A 17,207-nucleotide genomic window follows, 5' to 3' on the forward strand; every position below is an offset into this window, starting at 1 on the left:
GGGTGGGAGGTACAGGGGCCGCTTGATCTCGTTCGAAAGAGGTGGGAGTTTTCGAGCGTGGCTCCAAATGAGAAAGGGGTGGTGCAGTTTGTGCTGGAGATGAGAGAGCGGTTGGAGCGGTACCAGGCCGAGGCCGAAGCCAATCTGCGAGATGCTCAACGAAGCCAGAAGATCTGGTATGACCAACAGGCCCGGCAACGTGAGTTTCAGCCCGGACAAAAGGTGCTGTTACTTCTCCCCTCTTCCAACAGTAAACTGCTGGCGAAATGGCAAGGGCCCTATACTGTGCTTCGCCGAATGGGACCAGTGACGTATGAGATCCATCATCCGGAAAAAAAGAAACCGAAACAAACCTTGTGAACCTCCTGAAGGAATGGGTGGAGCAGCCCCGTCCGGCTCCGAGGGAGGCACTGATGGCCAGGGTGGTGCAAAGAGGAGGACAGAGTGAACCTGAGCAGGCTACGGATCCAAGGTTTCCGGTATTGACGCATCTGACCTCACAGCAGGCTGCGGAGCTACTGAAAATTCTGCAGGAGACGCCTTCGCTGTGTTCCGTTAACCCAGGTCGGACTACCTTGGTTGAACACGTGATCCGGCTAAAAGAGGGACAGCCCATCCGGCAACGGCCCTATCGGGTTCCGCAACACTTGGTGGAGAAGCTGCGACAGGAGGTGGAGAAGATGCTGGAGCTTGGAGTGATCGAGCCGTCCTGCTCCGAATGGTGCAGCCCGGTGGTCATTATCTTCAAAAAGGATGGCTCTTTACGCATCTGCATCGACTTTCGAAAGCTAAATGCCATCTCCGAGTTTGATGCGTACCCCATGCCGCGAATTGAGGATTTACTGGAGAAGATTGGGGCTGCCCAGTATATCACCACTTTGGACTTGTGCAAAGGCTACTGGCAGGTGCCACTGGAGGAGACGTCGAGGCCGTACACTGCTTTCAGGACCCCTGCCGGGCTCTTTCAGTTTACCGTGATGCCCTTTGGCCTACATGGGGCACCGGCTACCTTCCAAAGGCTGATGGATAAGTTGTTACAGGGCTGTGACGGTTATAGCGCCGCCTACCTTGATGATGTCGTCATCTTCAGCCACACGTGGGAGGAGCATATGCAGCATCTGTCAGAGGTCTTGGGAAGAATTCATAAGGCCGGGCTGACTCTGAACCCCTCGAAGTGTGAATGGGCGAGGCAGGAGACTCGCTACTTGGGCTACCAGGTGGGACGAGGAGAGGTGCGACCGCAGCTGGATAAGGTGGAAGCTATCCAGAATTGTCCTCGGCCTCGCACCAAGAAGGAGGTGCGGGCTTTCCTGGGACTGGTTGGTTGGTACCGAAGGTTTGTGCCCCAGTTTGCAACAATGGCGGCGCCGCTGACGACATTACTGGGGAAGAACCAACGAAATCCGGTCATATGGACCGCAGCATGTGAACAGGCGTTCCAGGGACTGAAAACTTGCCTGTGTTTGACCCCCGTGCTCTGGAGTCCGGACTTTAAGAAGCAGTTTTTGGTCCAGGTGGATGCCTCCAAGAGCGGCCTGGGAGCCATGTTGGTTCAAGGGGACCCGGGCGAGGAGCACCCGATCCTATATCTGAGCCGCAAGCTGCTGCCGTGGGAGACCAATTACTCGACGGTGGAGAAGGAGGCTCTGGCGATTAAGTGGGCGCTGGAGAAACTCCGGTATTACTTACTGGGAAGAGAGTTTGTGTTGGAGACTGATCATCGGGCGCTTACCTGGATCCAGTCCATGAAGGATCATAATAGCCGACTTACACGCTGGTACCTCTCACTGCAACCTTTCAGGTTCACCATCCGGCACAGACCAGGTACATTCAATGTGGTGGCGGATTACCTCTCTAGGTTGCCGCACATCGCCAACCTCCGGGGGGGAAGGGGATGATGTGACGGAGTGACCCGTCTCAAGGCAGAGCCCGCTGAGTATGGCACCGCCACCATTAGACCGCCACCATTAGTTCGATTTGGCACCAGGGGCGGCGTATCTTTCTGTCGACCGAGTAGAGGAATAAAAGGGGGTGAGGAGCAAGTTGTGAGCCGCATCGGGGGTGGCTAGATTTTGGTTCCCACTTACTTGTTAGGGGCGTCGGTCTGGGAGACGTGCGGGGGATCGCCAATTGTGCAGGGTGACGCAAGCCGATGGTATGGGGGTGTGGGGTTTAAATAATGAGTTCACGTGTGTCTGGACCGTCATGAGAATGGCCTCATTACGTGGGCTGTTAATGTGTATATGAAGTCGGGTAGACTTCCGGGAAATAGTTGAGAGCCTGTATCAATGTATATGTTTTGTGAGTGTATAATGAGAAAGAAATTCTGGGGGAGGGAGACGGGGATTAAAGTTAGAATAAAGAATTGGTGGTGACGCCAAGGGGGAGGGGTTACGGGATATAAGAGACGGCGAGCCGGATGTGAAGGGAGGTGTGTTGTAACATACAGGCTGTGTAGCGCGGATCTCAGTTTTATGTCTTTGTAACCATCTTTTTATGCACTGGGGAGGCCGTTTCAAATAAAGTATCCACACTAATACCTTACCGACTACGCCTGTGTTTGTCTGGGAGAGGTCTGGAAGGGGACCCCGTGACAAGGACAAGCAGAGCAGCAGGTTTGTGAGCGTGTTTAACGTCAATTAAAAAGACAAAGAAGGACTGATGAGGTTGCTGTGTGAGGTAGAGACAGGTATAAGGGTGTATATAAAGATTGGGTCTCGCTGCATTGCTCAGGCTGCTCTACAGCATCTATTCACAGGCACGATCCCACTACTGAGCCACACGGGGGCTTTGACCTGCTCCGTCTCCGACCTGGGCCGGTGCACCCCTCTTTAGACGACCTGGTGGTCCCGGGCTCCCCCAGGATCACCATATCGATGCCGAACTTAGCGCGGACACCCGATCGACACAGCCTGCTGCAGCTCAGAGCTCCTGAGCTCAAACGATCCTCCAACCTCAGCCTCCCAGTAACTTGGATGACAGGCACGCGCCACCGCACCCGGCGAGAAGCAGCTACGTTCACAGGAAGTTTTACTTTCATTCATGTGAGCTCATCAGGTTAGTGGCCATCAACAGCCAAGATGAAATGCTGTAAAAGTAAAAAACCTAATCATTTCAAAATGAGGAAGTCAGCACAGTAATAACAGGTTGTTGGTTTTTGTTGGGTTTTTTTTTTTGACCAAGCAAAAACATGACAGCCTTTTTAATAAGCCGAAGGACAGCGTATGTGTACGTGTGTGTTTGTATATTATTGTTTTGTGTGTAAACTGTCAGAAATACAATAAAAATGTTGAAGGATTTTTACTCAGTGTTTACAATTTTCGCAAGTATCTGATTGAATTGATGACAGCCTCTCATATTTTCATGCCATGACATGGGATGGGACCAGTCCTTATTTTAGGATAATTGGAGTAAATAAGAAAGATTGTTTCAACTTGCTGAAAGTTTTGACTTCACAAAATCAGGTTTTTAGCAGATCAGTGTCAATGTGAGCACATTCAAAGATGCACACATTTAGTTGTGCACCAGTAATCAGCTTCCTGTAGTGAATTTTATTAGAATTATGTAGAATGTTTTTACAGTGTACATGATTATAAAATCCACTATAGTTCAGGGATGAACGGTGCACAACTGTGATAAGCAAGTTGTGAGAAAGCTCGTGGTTCAAGCAAATTTCAAGTGTATGTTGTGACAATATGAAGAAGAGCAAAGGTTGAATGTCAGAAGTGGGATTGGAACCCACGCCTCCAGAGGAGACTGCGACCTGAACGCAGCGCCTTAGACCGCTCGGCCATCCTGACGTACTACATATGACTTTCGTGGAGGTTACAACTTTAGATAGTTGGGACGACACAAACGTTATACTCAACATAACACATATAGCAGCTGTTCAGCCATGGAAACACATACTCGTGGCGCCCACTTTCTGTGCTGACTTTGAAGTCAGCTGTGCAGTTAGTGAGTCAGGGGAGTGTTTGTGACTTTTACGCACAAGCGCACCTCAGCACTCAGACACCCCACTCTGTAACTTTGTGTGGTGTACAACTGAATTTCAGACAGCTCTTTAATACCACATAGTGATTGACAAGTGTTTGTAAAGGGAGAGGTCAAGGTTTGCTGCTTGATTTTATACACCTCTCACTGAAAACACAATTATAGCACAGTTTTGGTGTCCCAGAGAAGACGCTCTAATGTTTCACATCTCAATCAGCGGATAAAAAAACTCAGGTCCCACCGAGATTTGAACTCGGATCGCTGGATTCAGAGTCCAGAGTGCTAACCATTACACCATGGAACCCCTGTGAGAGTGCCTGAACTGCCTGATCATGGCAACCTGCTAAAAAGTATTCAGCCAATGGGTTCTTTTAAGGATACTGTCAATTGTGGAGAGGCTGATGCCATTTATGGCTCGAAAATGATGATCATGCTCAGTCAGTGAGTGAGCAGTGTTTGTGACTCATACGCACAAGTATAAGCTCTTTAGTAGCACATAGGAATTCACAATCATTTATAAAGGCAGAGGTCAAGGTTAGCTGCTTGATTTTATACAGTTTTGACTGAAAACACAACTGTAGCACTATTTCTGTGAACCAGAGAAGACATGAAGTGTGGTTTCACCTCTAAAAACCAGGTCCCACTGAGATTTGAACTCAGCTCACTGGATTCAAAGACCATGGAACCACTGCTCAAAAAGAAGGTGTGACTGCCAGATTGCGGCACTATGTCAACACCATACCAGACTGATATATATACATATATATATATATATATATATATATTGTTTTATATACTGTTGATTATAAGATGAAAAATCTATTTAAAAAAATAGAGAAATTATCCCAGTAAAATGCAACACAGTCCCTTCCCTGGCAATCTTTCACCATACACTCAAAGAAATGATGTAAAGAAACCATTTACTTTACCCTGAAATCCTGACTCATGCCTGTACTGAAGTTGTGGACAGTTCACTTCTAAAACAAAAAAAACCCTTTTTACATGACAGTCAAAGCTGTGATCATAAGATGCAAATATTAAACCCAAAGGTTACCTGAATGAATTTCCTAGTTTGAGTTTGTCTCCACCTGCTGGGCATCAGAAGTGTTTAGGATGGAGGATGTATTTGCAGCTGTCCTGCAGGTGGAGGTGGTGTAGGACAAGCAGAGCAGCAGGTTTGTGAGCGTGTTTAACGTCAATTAAAAAGACAAAGAAGGACTGATGAGGTTGCTGTGTGAGGTAGAGACAGGTATAAGGGTGTATATAAAGATTGGGTCTCGCTGCATTGCTCAGGCTGCTCTACAGCATCTATTCACAGGCACGATCCCACTACTGAGCCGACACGGGGGCTTTGACCTGCTCCGTCTCCGACCTGGGCCGGTGCACCCCTCTTTAGACGACCTGGTGGTCCCGGGCTCCCCCAGGATCACCATATCGATGCCGAACTTAGCGCGGACACCCGATCGACACAGCCTGCTGCAGCTCAGAGCTCCTGAGCTCAAACGATCCTCCAACCTCAGCCTCCCAGTAACTTGGATGACAGGCACGCGCCACCGCACCCGGCGAGAAGCAGCTACGTTCACAGGAAGTTTTACTTTCATTCATGTGAGCTCATCAGGTTAGTGGCCATCATAAGCCAAGATGAAATGCTGTAAAAGTAAAAAACCTAATCATTTCAAAATGAGGAAATCAGCACAGTAATAACAGGTTGTTGTTTTTTTTTGGGTTTTTTTTTTTTTTGACCAAGCAAAAACATGACAGCCTTTTTAATAAGCCGAAAGACAGCGTATGTGTACGTGTGTGTTTGTATATTATTGTTTTGTGTGTACACTGCCAGAAATACAATAAAAATGTTGAAGGATTTTTACTCAGTGTTTTCCATTTATCGCAAGTATCTGATTGAATTGATGACAGCCTCTCATATTTTCATGCCATGACATGGGATGGGACCAGTCCTTATTTTAGGATAATTGGGGTAAATAAGAAAGATTGTTTCAACTTGCTGAAAGTTTTGACTTCACAAAATCAGGTTTTTAGCAGATCAGTGTCAATGTGAGCACATTCAAAGATGCACACATTTAGTTGTGCACCAGTAATCAGCTTCCTGTAGTGAATTTTATTAGAATTATGTAGAATGTTTTTACAGTGTACATGATTATAAAATCCACTACAGTTGAGGGATGAACGGTGCACAACTGTGATAAGCAAGTTGTGAGAAAGCTCGTGGTTCAAGCAAATTTCAAGTGTATGTTGTGACAATATGAAGAAGAGCAAAGGTTGAATGTCAGAAGTGGGATTCGAACCCACGCCTCCAGAGGAGACTGCGACCTGAACGCAGCGCCATAGACCGCTCGGCCATCCTGACGTACTACATATGACTTTCGTGGAGGTTACAACTTTAGATAGTTGGGACCACACAAACGTTATACTCAACATAACACATATAGCAGCTGTTCAGCCATGGAAACACATACTCGTGGCGCCCACTTTCTGTGCTGACTTTGAAGTCAGCTGTGCAGTTAGTGAGTCAGGGGAGTGTTTGTGACTTTTACGCACAAGCGCACCTCAGCACTCAGACACCCCACTCTGTAACTTTGTGTGGTGTACAACTGAATTTCAGACAGCTCTTTAATACCACATAGTGATTGACAAGTGTTTGTAAAGGGAGAGGTCAAGGTTTTCTGCTTGATTTTATACACCTCTCACTGAAAACACAATTATAGCACAGTTTTGGTGTCCCAGAGAAGACGCTCTAATGTTTCACATCACAATCAGCGGATAAAAAACTCAGGTCCCACCGAGATTTGAACTCGGATCGCTGGATTCAGAGTCCAGAGTGCTAACCATTACACCATGGAACCCCTGTGAGAGCAATGCCGACACCCCCCAGCTACGCAGCCATAGTAAGAGGTGTCGCCATCTGATGGGGTGCTGAACTAAGTATATAACTGCCTGTGCAGCTGTATTACTGGGACTTTCATCTCCCCAGGCATATCCTTTGAAAGTGAAATCTTGGGGTGGTTTCATTTGAGGGTTTCTGTCCCTGAAAAAAAAAAAAAAAGAGACTCAGAGACTTGAATTGTAGAAAGAATGCTAAATGATGTTCCCTGTCTATAATGATAATCATTGAATACGGTTAAGCAATTGCTGCTGATTTGCGTCATTCACAACCTCTGTGCTGAAGATAGCTGTTTAACTGCACTCTGAGTTTAATGCTATTTTTTTGTGAATCCTTTTTTTTTTCTGCGTTATAGAATGATAGTTGTCATACATCTGTGTTGTGTTCTATTTTACTAGAAATATATTGTACTTACTCACAGTTAAGCATACTACAAGTAGCCCACACACATTTTCTGTTGCAGCTAAATTAGAGATACAGGACAGTGAAAATGTTGAGAGACTTTGCAGACACTCCAAAGAGGGCACAGCCTCACCTTTTGAATGAAGGGGCTACAGCTAGCGCCAGTACAGTGGACCAACAGTCATCAGTGAAGTCGAAGCTGGTCACCCAGTTCCCCAGCTTCACTGGCCAGCGGTTACAGTATCACACCCCAATCAGGGACCTCTCCGACTCTGGGCTGGGCACACAACAGACCCCACCACCAACCATGCTTTCACCCCAGACTGATCTTGGCGTGGCTCCAGCTCATGCCCCACCACTGCCACCCTATGGAGGCCAAATGCAGGTGCCCTCACACCTATCTGAAATTCGCCCAAGGTCAGTGCCAACCAACCAGACAAGCCAGTCCAACCACAGCCCTCTAACTACAGCCCCTCCAGTGTTTCGGCCAGATGTACAGATAACTATGCCCCCTGCTTTTTCCCCTCAGGCCAGTGTCCATGGGCCCACTGCTACACCGGCACCCCATGTTGCCTCATATCCCAACTACCCAGCGGTGCACAGTACCCAGCATCCCACCCTGAACCAATCACTTAACACTCCTTACCCAACGATGACCGTTCCATTCAGCCCCCAAGCATACACCAGCCATCTGTATTCCACACCTGCCCCCCAAGCCGCCATGCCAAGCCCCCTAACAGTGCAGGGAGTGGGCATAATGAATAATCCCTCTGCAGCCGAGCAGACCCTTGAAAGTTCAAAGCATGGGCTGACGCCCCGTTTGCCCCACATGCCACTAGCTGCTGCCCATGACTCTCGAGCCCCCCTCCACTCATCTGCTATAAGCCCCAACACTGTCATGCCCCCTATCGTGAATATGACCCATGGAGGTTTTATAGCCCCACCCGGCACCCATGCCTCAATGCACGTACCAACCTCTGCTTTAGACCCCCAAGTTAGAGGACACCCTGGCATACCCCCCCAGCAGGTGCATACATCTTTAAGCGCTCCGGGCGGGGCTGCAGCCAACGCTAACCCCCCATTAGCTGCCTACGGTGGTTTTATACAGACTCATCAAGTGAAAAATGTCCAAGTCTTCACTGGCAGTGCTGACAGCAAGGTGCTCGTAGAGGACTGGATTCGTGACATGCAGTATCTTCTTGAGGCAATAGAGCTCCCCATTCACCTCCGCTTTTCCACGGTGGTGCGTCACCTAACTGGTGAAGCCCGAAAGCTGGCCCTGAATCTACCTCTCCATGACCAAACACCTGAAAGGGCATTCGAAGAACTGAGAGCAGAGTACGGCGACACACAGAGCTCCTCAGATCTACTAGCGGACTTCTATGAGCGTGTTCAGAGGTCTGGGGAGTCTGCCTGTTCATATGCTATAGCACTGGAGGCAACACTGCGAGCTGTGGAAGAAAACCAAAGAGGAGGCAAGCCTTTTCCTGACCGTGACAGTAAACTCACCCGGCAGTTCATACGGGGGATTAATGATGAGGATGTGTATGCGAGGATCTCGCCAATGAAGCCCCGGCTTTTGAGTTTCCGTGAGCTGCAGGCTGAGCTCCGAAATTTAGCAAAAGAAACAAAGAGATTCCAGCCTCAAAACAAATCAAAGAAAACGTATGCCCAGGTACAAGTGGCATCAGAGTGTAGTGTGAATGTGAAGGCTGAAAAGGCTAAACATTCCTCAGAGTGGTCAGAGCTAGCAGAGATGGTCAAGAAATTAGCATTGAGCCAGGAGGAGCAGATGGCCAAGTTGACCCACCTTGAATCGAGAATTTATGCTCCATCCTCTGCCACTCCACTGAGAGTCCGACCACCCCCTGGGGCTACAACCCCAATGTCAGTGGTCACATGCTACCGGTGTGGGAAGCAAGGACATATAGCCCGGGTTTGCAGAGCAGTGCTCCCGGGGCCTGAACAGACGTGGGCACACGATCCTCAGCCTGTGACCCCCATGGAGGGAAACACTTACTCAGCTCAGCCTTTAAACAGATAAAGCCCATGGTCGCCGGGGCAACCATGGGCGAGCAGCAAGTCCCCACACTGCAGGTGAACAAAGGTGACGGAGGAGAGAGCACTCCCCTAGTTGGTCCCAGGAATGAGGGGAGGTGGAAGTCAACGGAATGAAGTGCAGGGCACTCATCGACTCTGGCTCCCAGATAACCAGTATTACGCATCAGTACTGGCGCAGCCACCCCACCCTCCATAAACAAAAACTGCAGCCTTCTAAGATACCCATAGAAGGTGCAGGGGGCCAGAGTGTCACCTACCATGGTGTGCTACGCATCAACCTAAAATTGTTGGGGAGAGAGTTTAAGGGTGTGCCTGCTTTTGTTGTCACTAACACAGAGTACCGCTCCTCTGTTCCTCTGCTTGTGGGAACTAATGTCCTCCGTGCCTCCAGAAGTCACCTCCAGGCAACCTACGGCCAGCAGTTCCTCCTCCAGGTCAAGGAGACTCATCCGGAGTGGCACGCCTCCCTGCTAGAGATTGAGAGCACTGAACAGTGTGATATGGATGACACAGTGGGCCCTGTTGTTTATACTGGTCGCAAGGTGCACATTCAAGCAGGGAAAGAGATGGATTTAATGTGCAAAATAAAAGCTGGACCACAAAGAAAGACTTATACAGCCCTAATTGAAGGCCACCCCTCCCCGCGGCTCAGCCAAGACATCCTGGTCGCCAGAGTTCTTGCTGATGTAAAGAAAGGATGTGCCCCGGTAAGAGTGATGAACCTCTCCCAGCATGCTATCACTATCAAGCCTCACACGCATCTGGCCAGGGCATCTCTGGTGGAAAGTATTGTGGACTTTTCAGACAGGGTGCGGGGCAGCCATCATATTAGCGGAGGCAGAGAAGCATGCCTGGGTATGGACCACGTTGTGACAAGCCAGGAAGTGGATTTAAGTGGAGCAGATGTCGAAAACGAGCACCAGCGTTCCCTTCTTAAAGAGCTTGTGGAAAGGAACATGGGTGTGTTCTCACAGCACCCCCTGGATTATGGCCATACAAAGACTGTGCAACATGAAATCCCTCTGGTCGACTCTAAGCCATTTCGACTGCCTTACCGTAAGATCCCCCCATCACAGTGGCAGGATGTGAGAAGGTTGCTGACAGAAATGGAGGTAGCAGGAGTTATCAGGCCCAGCAAAAGTCCATATGCTTCACCGGTCGTGATCGTAACCAAGAAAGATGGATCACTAAGGCTGTGTATTGACTACAGGAAACTGAACTCCTGTAGCACGAGAGATGCTTTCCCTCTCCCCAGAATAGAGGAAGCCCTGGAGGCTCTAGGGCAGGCAAGATACTTCTCCACCCTTGACCTCACCTCTGGTTATTGGCAGGTGGAGGTGGCGGAGCATGACAAACACAAGACGGCATTCAGCACCCCTATGGGGCTGTTTGAAGCAAATCGTATGCCCTTTGGACTGCAGAATGCTCCCTCCACCTTTCAGAGACTCATGACCTGCTGCTTTGGCGACTTGAACTTCACCCACCTCCTAATCTATCTTGATGATCTCATCATATTCTCCAAAACCTTTGATGAGCATCTGGAAAGACTGCAGCTGGTGTTCGATCGGCTTCGGGAGCATGGCTTGAAGTTAAAGCCTTCTAAATGCCACCTAGTGAGAAAGGAGGTTCAGTATTTGGGTCACTTAGTGTCTGCTGAGGGGATCCGGACAGACCCAGAGAAGATCAGCAAGGTGGAAAACTGGGTGAGGCCCACAAATCGCAAAGAAGTGTTGCAATTCCTGGGATTCGCTGGATACTATAGGCGGTATGTAAGTGGGTACTCTACCCTAGCTGCTCCCCTGTACCGCCTAACTGCTGGTGACCCCAGAAAGAAAAGGAGAGGGGGAAAGAAAAGTCTGGCTACCGACCCACCCTTTTTGTGGACAGATGAATGCGAGAAGGCATTTAAGACCCTAAAAGAAAGGCTGACAAGCGCTCCAGTGCTGGGATATCCTGACTATAGCTTGCCCTTCGTTCTGCAGACGGACGCCTCAGGGGAGGGTCTGGGCGCCGTTCTAGCTCAGATCCAAGGTGGAGCTGAGAGGGTCATAGCCTTCGCCAGTAGAGGTTTGAGCCCAGCAGAGACAAGGTATCCTGCACACAAACTCGAGTTCCTTGCTCTTAAATGGGCGGTCACCGACAAATTCTACGACCACCTCTATGGGCGTAGATTCTCTGTCCAGACAGACAACAACCCTCTCAAGTATGTTATGTCATCAGCGAAGCTGGATGCCACAGGCCAGCGGTGGGTGTCTAGGCTGGCTGCTTTCGATTTCGATGTCCAGTATCGGAGGGGACAGAGCAACACAAACGCTGACGCCCTCTCTCGCATGTCTAACCAGGAGGTCATGCACATCCTACAGACATGCCCTCAGTGGGTGGGTGTCGACGAACAGGGGCATGGTGTGACACAGGCTACCCAGGATACTCAAAGCCTCACTGGCCATGGCACGCCTGCAGGGGAGGAACTGGAACTCGGGCCACCTACATCCACTGAGCCTTACAGGGATGTGGGGATGGAATCCCTGCCCACCATGACCAAACAGGAGATCCGTGCAGGGCAGAAAAAAGACCTTGTTATTGGCCCCGTCTTGCACTATAAGAGTATGAACCAGAAGCCGAGCCGCAGCGAGCGAATGAGTGCTGAAGGGCACGTGCGCCTTCTCTTAAAGGAGTGGAGAAGGTTAGCGGTAAGGGATGGCATCCTGTACCGCTGCGTCCAAGACAGCCAAAGGGGAGTAGTTGAGCAACTGGTGCTACCAGAGGATTTGCGTATATCAGTGAAGACTGCTCTCCACGATGACTCAGGCCACCTTGGTTTTGAGAGGACATTGCACATGATAAGGGAGAGGTTTTATTGGCCACGGATGTTCCAGGAAATCAAGGCTTGGTGCGAACAATGTGAGAGGTGCTGCCTTAGGAAAACTCCAACCGCAGGGGTCAGGGCCCCCCTGGTCAGTATCCACAGCAGTGCCCCCTTGGAGCTAGTTTGTGTGGATTTTTTGACTCTTGAGAAATCAAAAGGTGGTATCGAAAATGTCCTCGTGGTCACTGACCATTTCTCACGCTATGCGCAAGCATACCCCACTAAAGACCAAAAAGCCAGCACAGTGGCTAGGGTGCTGTATAGAAACTTTTTCTGTCGGTTTGGCTTCCCAGCAAAACTGCATGCAGACCAAGGGCGCAATTTTGAAAGTGCTGTGGTGAAGGAGCTGTGTAAATGCACCGGCATCACTAAGACCCACACCACGCCCTATCACCCACAGGGCAACGGGACAACTGAACGGTTTAAACCGCACCCTCATGAACATGCTGGGGACGCTAGAACCTCACCTGAAACCCCGGTGGCACGAATATGTGGATGCCATGACACACGCCTACAACTGCACCCGCCATGATTCGACAGGGTACACACCATACTACCTGATGTTTGGCAGGCATCCACGGCTCCCTGTCGACTTGGTCTTTGGGCTGTCAACCACTAATGGGTCGGGGGGATATAGCGATTATGTCCAGACCCTGCATGACTGCTTGTCACAGGCTTATGCACAGGCTAATCAGGCCTCTCGCCAGGCTAAGGGTCACCAGAAAAGATACTATGACCGACAAGCAAAGAGTCAAAGCTTCAGCCCGGGTGACAGAGTCCTGGTTAAAGTGTGTCATGTGGAGGGGCGAAGCAAACTAGGAGACAAGTGGGAGTCACGTCCATACATTGTGGTGAAGAAACAGCCAGACATGCCGGTGTATGTGGTGCGATCGGAAAATGGTGATACAGAGAGAGTGGTCCACCGCAACCTACTCACGCAGTGTATGTTTCTTCCCGTGGAGCAGGTGGGAGAGGAGGCAAGAGAGGAAATGGAGCTTGACGTGGAGGAGGTTCATGGAGGAGAGATTGAGGACGTAGAGGACAGTGGAGAGCAGGCTGGTGAAGTAATCAGACAGGATGAAGAGTCGGACATGATCGAGGACGGGGAGGCTGATAGCCTGGAAGGAGGTGTGGAGGGAGTTTCACCTGAAGCAGCAAATGAATCACTTGCCCCCAAGGGACCAGAGGAAAGGGACACAGGGACAGGACAAGAGAGTGAAGATTGGAGGGGGAATGAAACTGTCAGGGTCACCCACTCACCTCCCAGACCAAGTAACCAAGGAGGAACTTGCCGAGGAGTCGGCATCCCCCTAAGAGACTGACTTATGGGTCGAGAGTTAACGAACCAGGGGAGGATCAGGAGAAGATAGAAAGGGGATGGAAGCTGTGGCAGAGGGCCAAAGCAAGAAGGGCTGCAGGAAACACATAGGATGCACACATAGACATTTTCGCATTACACTGCACATCTTCCACCACCGTTATTCTTGTATACATAGTGAGACTGTTCTGTTTTATTTTGTTTTGTTTGATGACTAGGACGCCATCACTTAAAGGAGGGGCGGATGTAAGGTAGTGACTGGAATAAGTCACAAGGTGTCGCTGTTGAGCTGGCATATATGGTGTAAAATTTAGCAATTTTGACCATTTGTCCTCTGCAGGACACCGTACTTCAGATTTCTTGTTCGCGCGGGCGCCATCTTGGTTCAGTGTTTGCTGTGATTTGAAAAGGTAAGCACTGCCAGTGGCGAACTGCATCAGTTTTGTGTTGTACTCATCCCCGAGACCGTGGAATGTTGTAGAAGGCACGGTTATTGTTACTTAATGTGTATTCTGTGTATATGTGTTGTTGTATTTTGCAATGTTGATGGTCACGCAGTGTTGCTGTGATTTGAAAAGGGCCAGCAGCAGAGTTGGAGTGGTGTTTGCCCCTGCTTCCGAATAAACGGCACGGTCCGAGCCACAAATCGAGCGCCTGTGTCCGACTGGTCTCTCTGCGGTGCAACCCAATCCAACACAAACTAACACAACGCAGAGTCCGGGGTGTAGGGAGGCCCCTGCACTGGTTGGGTTACATATACATATATATATATATATTGTTTTATATACTGTTGATTATAAGATGAAAAATCTATTTTAAAAAATAGAGAAATTATCCCAGTAAAATGCAACACAGTCCCTTCCCTGGCAATCTTTCACCATACACTCAAAGAAATGATGTAAAGAAACCATTTACTTTACCCTGAAATCCTGACTCATGCCTGTACTGAAGTTGTGGACAGTTCACTTCTAAAACAAAAAAAACCCCTTTTTACATGACAGTCAAAGCTGTGATCATAAGATGCAAATATTAAACCCAAAGGTTACCTGAATGAATTTCCTAGTTTGAGTTTGTCTCCACCTGCTGGGCATCAGAAGTGTTTAGGATGGAGGATGTATTTGCAGCTGTCCTGCAGGTGGAGGTGGTGTAGGACAAGCAGAGCAGCAGGTTTGTGAGCGTGTTTAACGTCAATTAAAAAGACAAAGAAGGACTGATGAGGTTGCTGTGTGAGGTAGAGACAGGTATAAGGGTGTATATAAAGATTGGGTCTCGCTGCATTGCTCAGGCTGCTCTACAGCATCTATTCACAGGCACGATCCCACTACTGAGCGACACGGGGACTTTGACCTGCTCCGTCTCCGACCTGGGTCGGTGTACCCCTCCTTAGACGACCTGGTGGTCCCAGGCTCCCCCAGGATCACCATATCGATGCCGAACTTACCGCGGACACCCGATCGACACAGCCTGCTGCAGCTCAGAGCTCCTGAGCTCAAACGATCCTCCAACCTCAGCCTCCCAGTAACTTGGATGACAGGCACGCGCCACCGCACCCGGCAAGAAGCAGCTACGTTCACAGGAAGTTTTACTTTCATTCATGTGAGCTCATCAGGTTAGTGGCCATCAACAGCCAAGATGAAATGCTGTAAAAGTAAAAAACCTAATCATTTCAAAATGAGGAAGTCAGCACAGTAATAACAGGTTGTTGGTTTTTGTTGGTTTTTTTTTTTTTTTGACCAAGCAAAAACATGACAGCCTTTTTAATAAGCCGAAGGACAGCGTATGTGTACGTGTGTGTTTGTATATTATTGTTTTGTGTGTAAACTGTCAGAAATACAATAAAAATGTTGAAGGATTTTTACTCAGTGTTTCCAATTTTCGCAAGTATCTGATTGAATTGATGACAGCCTGTCATATTTCATGCCATGACATGGGATGGGACCAGTCCTTATTTTAGGATAATTGGAGTAAATAAGAAAGATTGTTTCAACTTGCTGAAAGTTTTGACTTCACAAAATCAGGTTTTTAGCACATCAGTGTCAATGTGAGCACATTCAAAGATGCACACATTTAGTTGTGCACCAGTAATCAGCTTCCTGTAGTGAATTTTATTAGAATTATGTAGAATGTTTTTACAGTGTACATGATTATAAAATCCACTACAGTTCAGGGATGAACGGTGCACAACTGTGATAAGCAAGTTGTGAGAAAGCTCGTGGTTCAAGCAAATTTTCAAGTGTATGTTGTGACAATATGAAGAAGAGCAAAGGGTGAATGTCAGAAGTGGGATTCGAACCCACGCCTCCAGAGGAGACTGCGACCTGAACGCAGCGCCTTAGACCGCTCGGCCATCCTGACGTACTACATATGGCCTTTCGTGGAGGTTACAACTTTAGATAGTTGGGACGACACAAACGTTATACTCAACATAACACATATAGCAGCTGTTCAGCCATGGAAACACATACTCGTGGCGCCCACTTTCTGTGCTGACTTTGAAGTCAGCTGTGCAGTTAGTGAGTCAGTGGAGTGTTTGTGACTTTTACGCACAAGCGCATCTAGCACTCAGACACCCCACTCTGTAACTTTGTGTGGGTGTAAACTGAATATTCAGACAGCTCTTTAATACCACATAGTGATTGACAAGTGTTTGTAAAGGGAGAGGTCAAGGTTTGCTGCTTGATTTTATACACCTCTCACTGAAAACACAATTATAGCACAGTTTTGGTGTCCCAGAGAAGACGCTCTAATGTTTCACATCCCAATCAGCGGATAAAAAACTCAGGTCCCACCGAGATTTGAACTCGGATCAACTGGATTCAGAGTCCAGAGTGCTAACCATTACACCATGGAACCCCTGTGAGAGTGCCTGAACTGCCTGATCATAGGCAACCTGCCAAAAAGTATTCAGCCAATGGGTTTTTTTAAGGATCATGTCATTGTGGAGAGGCTGATGCCATTTATGGCTCGAAAATGATGATCATGCTCAGTCAGTTAGTGGAGCAGTGTTGTGACTCATACGCACAAGTATAAGCTCTTTAGTAGCACATAGGAATTCACAATCATTTCTAAAGGCAGAGGTCAAGGTTAGCTGCTTGATTTTATACAGTTTTGACTGAAAACACAACTGTAGCACTATTTCTGTGAACCAGAGAAGACATGAAGTGTGGTTTCACCTCTAAAAACCAGGTCCCACTGAGATTTGAACTCAGATCACTGGATTCAAAGACCATGGAACCACTGCTCAAAAAGAAGGTGTGACTGCCAGATTGCGGCACTATGTCAACACCATACCGGACTGATATATACTATATATATATATTGTTTTATATACTGTTGATTATAAGATGAAAAATCTATTTAAAAAATAGAGAAATTATCCCAGTAAAATGCAACACAGTCCCTTCCCTGGCAATCTTTCACCATACACTCAAAGAAATGATGTAAAGAAACCATTTACTTTACCCTGAAATCCTGACTCATGCCTGTACTGAAGTTGTGGACAGTTCACTTCTAAAACAAAAAAACCCCTTTTTACATGACAGTCAAAGCTGTGATCATAAGATGCAAATATTAAACCCAAAGGTTACCTGAATAATTTCCTAGTTTGAGTTTGTCTCCACCTGCTGGGCATCAGAAGTGTTTAGGATGGAGGATGTATTGCAGCTGTC

The 17,207-nt window shown here is 48.2% G+C and overlaps 6 non-coding genes across 6 annotated transcripts; all 6 read right to left on the reverse strand.

Moving 5' to 3' along the window:
* Positions 1-3,717: 3,717 nt before the first annotated feature.
* trnal-cag lies at positions 3,718-3,800 on the reverse strand. The gene has a single exon. It is a non-coding gene; the product is annotated as a tRNA-Leu (tRNA).
* A 425-nt stretch (positions 3,801-4,225) lies between these two features.
* On the reverse strand, positions 4,226-4,297 carry trnaq-cug. Its single transcript has one exon. It is a non-coding gene; the product is annotated as a tRNA-Gln (tRNA).
* Positions 4,298-6,275: 1,978 nt separating this feature from the next.
* trnal-cag lies at positions 6,276-6,358 on the reverse strand. The gene has a single exon. It is a non-coding gene; the product is annotated as a tRNA-Leu (tRNA).
* Positions 6,359-6,782: 424 nt separating this feature from the next.
* trnaq-cug lies at positions 6,783-6,854 on the reverse strand. Its single transcript has one exon. It is a non-coding gene; the product is annotated as a tRNA-Gln (tRNA).
* Positions 6,855-15,811: 8,957 nt separating this feature from the next.
* Positions 15,812-15,894, reverse strand: trnal-cag. The gene has a single exon. It is a non-coding gene; the product is annotated as a tRNA-Leu (tRNA).
* A 425-nt stretch (positions 15,895-16,319) lies between these two features.
* trnaq-cug lies at positions 16,320-16,392 on the reverse strand. The gene has a single exon. It is a non-coding gene; the product is annotated as a tRNA-Gln (tRNA).
* Between the last annotated feature and the right edge of the window lie 815 nt (positions 16,393-17,207).

Source organism: Simochromis diagramma, unplaced genomic scaffold (genome assembly GCF_900408965.1).
Source record: "Simochromis diagramma unplaced genomic scaffold, fSimDia1.1 OVJJ01000802.1, whole genome shotgun sequence".
Classification (NCBI taxonomy): domain Eukaryota; kingdom Metazoa; phylum Chordata; class Actinopteri; order Cichliformes; family Cichlidae; genus Simochromis; species Simochromis diagramma.